The following is a 9,219-nucleotide window of genomic DNA, read 5'->3' as shown; positions in this document are numbered from 1 at the left end:
TCAGGTGTACAAAAATTAGTTTCTATACATATTCAGGGAAGGTCAAAGTCGATTTGAGATGTCAAAGAGGTGGTCATTGTTCGTGATTGCTCTTTGTTCGAGTTGTGAAAAGGTTTCCCGCTTTAGTCGCATTCACGTTTCTTGTTGCTGACTGAATCCGACAGAAGGTGTTTCATCAGAGCTGCACTTGACTTGCATTCCTCTCCCTCGCTGTCATACTTTCCTGGAACTCTGTGAGAACAAGAAAATAAAATACATACTGCGCCATTCGGCAGCCTGTCTGTGATTTCCTCATGTTCAGTTACAACATGGCTTAGACTTCAGGCCACACGGTAATATTAGTAACAGGATGGGAACAAGAATCGAAAGTTCATCTGTGCCTGTAAATGTTTTCATTCCTGTTGTTGACTGAATGAACTGTATCCGTGTCTGCTGCTTCGAAACACGAATATGTGAACTGCTCCAACCTATGATTGAGGATTTCTGGTTTTGGTTGACGCACGTTGAGAAACGCCAGACAGCGTTCAAATGAAGCTTTCAGAGCACATTTTCGGATGCATTTGACAGAGACTAACATCATGAATCCAGTGTTCGCTGTGACAGAAGGAAATGAATGTCCTCCTTGTTACTGATCCAGGCCACCTTCGCATGTCGAGCAAATGCGGTACTGTTGTTACAGAAAGGATCAGTGCCCGGTAACTGTATCCTTAAAGAGGACATGATTGAAAAAAATAAAGAATACGATGTTGAAATATCCAGGAAATATTGGTTGAAAAGGCGCAGACAATTTTCCCTGCTGCGCCAAGACAGAGGAACATATGTAATGGCACTCTTAAACAGGATGGCCAGCAGTGATATAGACATCGCCACATATGAAGGACCACTGCGAATAGAAATTTGCAAATGAATTTCATGCAGCAGGTATTCGTAATTACAGTAGTATTGGGCGAGTAAATTCAAAACAAGGTTTGCTGATGAGAATGCAATAAAACCCCATCGATCTTGATATGAAAGACTGTCGTCCGGAAAGAGGGAACAACAATGTTTCTTCTAAGCTTTGTACTGGGCCACTTTCGCACAAACTGATACTGCTACTCTCCAGAAAAGATCAGGGCCCGCGGCATGCACTCTTAGAAATGGTGACCATCCGTGCTGGAAACATCCCTGCATATTCAGAACAAGGAAAAATACATATCGAATAAAAGCGTAGATGGCAATTACTTGGACTTGTATTCCCTTTCACTACGAAAGCGAGAATTTGCGGGGATATACAGAGTAAGGTTTACTGACCAGGTCAGAAAGCAATTACCTCCACATATCTTGACACACAAGCCTATCTTTCTATATGTCCGTTTTTTTGAAGCGCCGATCCTTTCCGTAGGAGATGAAGATGATTACTGCTCTCCCGCACAATCACAGTGGGGCCAGAGACCCGGTGGAGCTGCTCAGAACAGTTCGTGTTTGCCTCGAATCACTGAAACTGAGATTGATGTCACGGAGATACGGTGTAACAGCTGCCAACACATGTGGAGGGTTTTGGGACGGATTAGGACCCACTCTGGAAAAAAGACTGGATCCTAAGACTAGGGAGTAAGTGTTCAGGGAGTGGTCTGGAGAATGGGGTTAAGAACGATATTAGCCAAGATCGAATGGTGGAGCAAACTAGATATTCTGAAAGAGCTAACCGTCCTCCGATGTCTTCCAATCTCTAGCCATCTGGTATCTAAGGAAATAGAAACAAAGTTATTTGTTCAGTTGGAAGTCTGGGCAAAGTGAGAGATAGAACAATCATGATACAATTTTAGAGACTGGGAAAATGTTTGGAGACGAAGCAATAAAAGTGAAGCTGAATATAAAGTTTGAATTCAGGACATATTCAATAAAAAGGAAGTTTGTAGAAAGGCAGGGGGACATGGAGATGGAAAACGAAGTGTCACCAGTCCCGAAATCTCATTCGGTTTTCATTTTCAAGATGCGACCGGACCTGCTGAGATTTTCCAGCAATGTCACTTGTTGATTCTGAAACAGAATATGTGAGTGATCCTGGACTAATCAGCTCTCCCATGTTCTGGGAATATTTGACTTACCCGTTAAATCAGATCACGTATTTCCTACACTGAAACCTCAGAATCCTTCCCCACCTCCACCCTCGTTATTGGCAATAAACTGTTCATTACATCAACTTACATGAGCACACAAGAAGAACAATTGCAAAACGTTCAGGGAGAGCTCCGTTCCGTTCCATCAGCACATTCTGAATCAGTTAATTTTTGTTCAGGACCCATGAGACATGAAGCCGTCTCTGTCAGACCACTAACAAATGGCCTTTCGCATTCTGCGTCTTTGAACACTTTGGTTGGTGCACAGATGTAGTGGAATCTCACGTTTTGAAATGGACATCATTCATAGTATTTTCAGCTGCACTGATAAACTTGTCTCTGGCGCTTCCAGTAAAGTGCAGACAGTTTTCACTCAGAAACCGACATGTGATCAAAGCAGGAGGACACATGTGTCAACAAAAGCAACAAGAATGCTCCACCAGCGTTGGCTTGCAATTCTGCATGTGGAACGAAGAGCTGGAACTCTATTAAACAGTGAAAACGACTTTTATGGGACTTGGACGCACGACTCTCTGATAAAACACCTCACATTGCACCGAACTGAGATATCCAGGCTTCGCAAACGATGAATTAGTTTACTATTTCATTCTGAGCATAATTCACCTGGCACAGCAATTTGCAAAGGTCCCCAATCATTTCTGTTTACAGTATTGGGAATTTCCCATCTGCTGACGATACAGAGTCCTCACAATCAACATTTTCTTTGTTCTTCCTGCCTAAAACGTTTACCACTTCTTATTTTCAAGACAGGAGTTTTGTTTATACCACGTTCCAAGAACAGGAACAACCTTCCAATATCCTGAAGCCGTTTCCAATTTAAAATGGAGGCTTTTTACCTTTCCCCCGGGAAGAGCAGTTAATGAGAAAGGAGTTTCCACGAGCTGTATCCCAGGGTTTGGCAGGAAGCCCTGATTGAAGCTGCAGTGGCCGCTTTTAGTTGGCATCGGGGGATTGGAGAAACATGGTGCCGTATTCTGCTGCGTGTAAACGTCTTGCTCCCTGTGGACTCGGGGTGAATCATTGATGAGTTTTCGGAACAACACTGCCTTCCAGTCTCTGGCCATCTGCTACCTAAGGAAATAGAAACAGAGTTATTTGTTCAGTTCGAAGTCCTGGGCAATGTGAAAGATTGACCAGTTCTGATACAAAATTGGAGATTGGGAAAATGGTTGGAGATGAAGTAATAAAAGAGAAGCTGAATATAAAGTTGGAAGTCAGGAGACATTCAATAAAAAGGAAGAATGTGCAAAAGCAAGTGGAGATGGACATGGAAAAGAAGTGTCACTAGTCCCGAAGTCTTAAATCGATTTATATTTCCAAGATGCTACCAGACCTGCTGAGATTTTCCAGTAATTTCATTTGTTGGTTTAGTAAGAGAGCATGGCAGTGATCCTGGACCAAACAGCTCTCGCGTGTTCTGGGGATATTTGACTTACTGTGTTTATGTCCCATACTGAAACCTCAAGATCCTGCCGCACTTCCACCCTCGTTACTGACAATATACTGTTCATTACGTAAAACACAAGAAGAACAATTGCAAAACGTTGAGGGAGAGTTCCCTTCGGTTTCCATCAGAACAATCTGAATCACTGAAAATTGGTTCAGGACCGATGTGACATTGATCCGTCTCTGTCAGACCCCTAGCAAGTGGCCATTCGCTCTCCGTGCCTTTGAATACTTTGGATGGTGCATGGTTGGTTTGGAACCTCACGTTTTGAAACGGTCAACATTCATTGTATTTTCGGCTGCACTTATAAAGTTGTCTCTGGCGCCTCCAGTAAAATGGAAACAGTGTTCACTCAGAAACCGACGTGTGATCAAAAGCAGGCGGACAGATGTGTCAATGAAAGCAGCAAGGGCATTCCCCTGTGAATGGTTGCAATACTGCACGTGGAACGTAGAGCCGGAATTGAATTAAGCAGTGAAAGCGCTCGTTGTGAGGCTTGCACCCACCACCCTCAGATTAAGCATCTCACACTGCACCGACTGAGCTAACCAAGCACGGTGCAATGTGGATTAGTTTGCTATTACATTGCGACCATAATTCATCAGCAATTTGTTAGGTTCCAGTTCATTCCTCCTAATCATAAAAATATCATTCACACCTTTCACTTCAGTTATTCCTTCAAAGCATTACAATCTATTCAGCACTTGTCCCGGGATTTATGCTTCAACCTTAATATCTTCACATTTTTACCTTCGCCTTTATGTCGCTGATGTGATTTCCAATCACTCTGGCAGACAGTAAATCAGTCGGAAAATTCGCTAAGGAAACCCAATCATTTCCGTTTACAGTGTTGGGCATTTCCCATCTGCCGACGAGACAGAGTCATCTCAATCAACACTTTCTTTGTTCTTTCTACCCAAAACCTTTACCACTTCCTATTTTGAAGTCAGGAGTTTTATTTATAACATGTTCCAAGTACTGGAGCAACATTCCAATGTCCTGAAGCCCTTTCCATTTTAAAGTGAAAGTTTTGCTCCTTTCACACGGAAAGAGGTGTTACTAAGGAAGGAGTTTCCACGAGTTGTTTCCTATGGCTTGGCAGAAAGTCGCTGATTGAAGCTGCAGTTGCCGCTGTCTGTTGGCATCGGGAGCTTGGAGAAAGTGATGTCGTATTCTGCTGCGTGTAAACATCTCACTCCCTGTGGACTTGGGGTGAATCATGGATGAGTTTTCCCAGTTACAATGTCAATACATAGTCGGGGTGAATGCTTATGCTGAAATATTTTAGGCTTATTCCCTGCGTGGGCTCGAACCACCAACATTTCAGCCAACTGCGCTGACCATTTGAGATTTAGAAACTGGCAAAGCAGATATCCAAAAGCAATGTCATCGACGGGATATGAGGATACGTCGGACAGCAGGAACTTGCGTTGTTGTCAGAGACGGTCGCTGATTTTATCACCGAGAGGGTAAGCAGACTGAGGAGCTTCAAACTCTGAAATTAAAAGGCATCCACATGCGCTCAAATACATCTCCACACAGTAGCTCACTTACGATGCTGGTAGTTGAAGCCACGATTCGATAGAAACTGAAGCTTAAAACCTAGCATATTAGACCGCTCGACCACGATACCACACAAAAGTCAACGCTCAGATTTGTTATTACTATTATTTCAGCATGGATTCACTTCAGACCCTGAGACCTCGCAGATTATGTAATGAAATTGGCGTAATTTAAGAAGAAAGACTAAAGAAAATGTTCAGTCAAGGAACAGGCCCTTCATCCATTCAAGCCTGAGCCGATCCAAATCTCCTGTTGACATCTGTCACCATATTCCTAAGCATCTGTATCCCTCTACCCCCCACCTACTCATGCATCTGTCCAGACGCATCTTAAATGTATCTACCGTGATTACTTCTCCCGTCTCTGCTGGGAACGGGTTCCAGACACCCATCACCCGCTGTGTCAAGTAGTTGCCGCGTATATCGCTCTTAAACTTTTCACCTCTCACCTTCAACGCGTGACCTCTCGGTATTTAATCCTTCAACTGGGAAATAAAACTTTTCTCGATCTACCCTGTCTGTACCCTTCATGATTTTGTAAGCCACAAAAAGGGCCCCGTCAAACTCCTTATTTCTAATGAAAACAAACCTAACCTACTCAACCTCTCTTCCTAGATTGCACCTTCCATACGAGGCAACATCCGCTTAAACCTTTTACGTGCCCTCTCCAAAGCGTCCACATCCTTTTGGTAATGTGGCGACCAGAAATTTACACAGTATTCTAAGTGTGTCCAGACCAATGTATTGTTCAATTTTATCATGACTTGCCAGCCATTTTTTTCAATACCCCATCCAATGAAGCGAAGCATACTATATGCCTGGTTGACTACTCTATCCACCTGTGCAGCAAACGTCAGTGTATAATGGACCTGCACTCACAGATCTCTCTGTCCATCAACTTTTTTTTTCCCAAAGCTCTTCCGTTCATTGTATAACCCCAGCTAGAATTAGACTAACCGAAATGCGTCACCTCACAGTTGTCTGTTTTGAACTCCAGCTGCCACGTTTTCGCCCAACTTTCCAGTATATCTCTATCCTCCTGTATTCTTAAACAGTCATTTATACATTCTGCTAGTCCAGAAAACTTCGTGTCGTCTGCAAACTTTCTGATCATTCCAACAGTGCTCTCTTCCAGATCATTTATGTATATCACAAACAAAAGTGGCCACAACACTGACCCCTGTGGAGCACTACTGCTCATCTTTCTCCATTTCCCGAAACTCATTCAACTGCCACTCTATGTCTCCTATTGCTCAACTAATTCTTTATCCACTTGTCTCGAACACCCTGCACACCATGTTACTTTACGTTCTGTATTTGGTTTCCAGGGGGAATCTTATCTAACTCCATACTGTAGTGCATGTATATGTCATCAACAGCCTTTCCTTCATCTATCAACTTGATCACTTCCCCGAAAAATTCTATGCCTCTCACTGATATGCACATTATTTTCTAAATATGAATAGATCCTATCCCTCAGTACCTACTCCAGCAACTTTCCCAACACTGATGTTAGGTGCCTTGATCTGTAGTTATCCAGAATATCCCTACTGTCCTTCTTGTACAGGGGACAATATGAGCAACGTTCCAGACGGCCAGAACCTCACCTGTGCTGAAGGATGCCGCAAAGATATCTGTCAGGGCCCCAGCTATTTCCTCTCTCACCTCGGTCAGGAACCAGGGATAGATCCCATCCGGTCCTGAGGATTTGTCCACATTAATTACACCTAGCCTGCCCAACACAGCTTCTCTACTTATGTCACCATGATCCAGACTAAGCAAATGTCTTACTCTAGACTCAACATTCATCATGTTCCTCTCCTCAGTGAACACTGATGCAAAATAAGCATTCAGAATCATACCCACTCTCTCAGATTCGACATATAGCCTTCCTTCATTTTCCTTTAGTGGACCAATCCTTTCTCTGGTTACCCGCTTGCTTCTTCTATATGAATAATAGGCTTTTGGATTCTCCTTAATTGTGCTAGCGTGAAGTTGTTTCATGACCCCTTTTAACCCCCATGATTCCTCGTTTTAGACTTGTCCTACTCTTCTCATGTTCCTCCAGGGAAAATTATGTTCTTGGCTGCCGAGGCGTTATGTATGCTTCCCTTTTACTCTTGGCGAGTCGTACAATTGTCCTGTCATCAACAGTTCACGAATATTGCCTTCCAAATCCTTTGCCTTCAACGGGACTTGCCTATCCTGCAATATATCTAATCTATCTTTGAAAGCCTGCCACATATGAACTGAGGACGTTCCTACAAATATCTGTGTCCAATCCACATTTCCGACCTCCTGCATAATTTTGATATAATTAGCTTTTGCCCAGTTTAGTACTCTTTCCTCATGACCACTCTCATCTTTGTCAATGACTATTCTAACACTTCCAGAATATTGGGCACTTCCCAAAGAAATCACTCACCGCAACTGTTTTCACCAGCGCTGACTTATTCCCCAATATCAGTTCCAATATGGCCTATTCCCTCATCGGACTATTGATATACTACTCCAGAAAACTCACATGGAGCCTTCTTACAAATGGTATCCCATCCAGACCTCTGACGTGAAGAGTATCCCGGTCAATTTTGAGAAAATAGAAATCTTCAATCAACACTACGTCTTTTCATGATCTGTTTAACTTTTTTTTTCTTACACCTCACGCTCACTGTAATACAGCCTCAAAAATCCAACCTCACCCTTCTTATTTCCCTGCTCCATACATAGTGTCTCACGGCCCAAGCCCTACATGGTATCCTCCTTTCGCACAGCCATGATATCATCCCTGACCAGCAATGCAACTCCTTCCCCTTTTACTTCCCTCCCTGTCGCGTCTGAAGCGTCTATATCCTAGAACGTTTGGTTGCCAACCATGCCCTTCCTTAAACTAAATCTCAGTGATCGCAATAACGTCATATTCCCAGGCACCAACCTAAGCCTGGGAATATGATGTTCATCTGTCTATACTTCATGCATTAAAGTAGATGCATATCAGCCCACCAATTCTTTTGCATTCATCTGCTCTCTGCCTACTCTTCCCATTATTAATGCTATCTTCCTGATTCTTAATTTCCAGTTTCTACCTCACTGCTGACTTGTTTAATCGTGTAGTTCCCAGCCCCCTGCCACATTAATATAAAACCTCCCCAACAGCAGTAGCAAAAACTCCCGAAAGGACATTCGTTCCCGTCTGGTTCAGATGTAGATCGTCAATTTTGTTATAGTCCCACATTCCCCAGAACTGGTCGCAAAATCCAACAAATCTGAAACCCGCCCTGCAGCACCATTCCACAAGTCACGTGTTCATCGTGCCTTTTTTTAATCATTTCTACGCTGGCAGTCACATGGCACCGGCAGGAATCCCGAGATTACTACCTTTGAGGTCCTCCTCTTTAATTTCTCTCCTAGCTCCCTGAATTCTCCCTGCAGGTCCTCATCTCGTTTTTTTTTCCGTTGGTGCCTGCATGCACCAAGACAACTGGCTGTTCACAGTCCCCTTTTCATATGCTCTTCAGCCGATGGGTGACATCCCTGGGATGAGCACCTGGCAGGCAACATAACTCTCCAGAATTGCTGATGCTCCACAGTGAGTCCACCCGCAGCTCCAGAGTGACCACGCGGTCAAACAAGTGCTGCAGCTGGACACACTTCTTGCAAGTGTAAGTTTAGAAAACCTTTACAAGGATTTTCAAGGTTTGCACTGCTTGGACATGATAACGAACCTGAATGGGCTTGGTCAGATTCCCAGGAGCTTCAGTGCTTCGATATGGCCTCACAGAAGCTTATACAATCATGAGGAAGACAGACAAAGTAAATAGTCAGGGAGCACTTCTTCAGAAGACACGCGAGTTCAAATCTACATAGCAAACGTTTAATGTGAGAGAGAAAACATTTAAAAGGGATGTGAGGGACACATGTTTTTCACACAGAACTTTTTTGTGTGTGGAATGAATTGCCTTTTTTAATGGCAGATTCTGGTGCACTCACAACATTTCAAAGGCATCTGAATGGGTGTATAGACAGGAAGACCTCGGAGAGATAAGGCACAAATATTGGCAGATATGTATGGATTAAGTTTGGTTACCTATTC

The sequence above is a fragment of the Chiloscyllium plagiosum genome, unplaced genomic scaffold (assembly GCF_004010195.1).
Source record: "Chiloscyllium plagiosum isolate BGI_BamShark_2017 unplaced genomic scaffold, ASM401019v2 scaf_1227, whole genome shotgun sequence".
In the NCBI taxonomy this organism is placed as follows: domain Eukaryota; kingdom Metazoa; phylum Chordata; class Chondrichthyes; order Orectolobiformes; family Hemiscylliidae; genus Chiloscyllium; species Chiloscyllium plagiosum.
Note: the sequence above shows the minus strand (reverse complement) of the source record.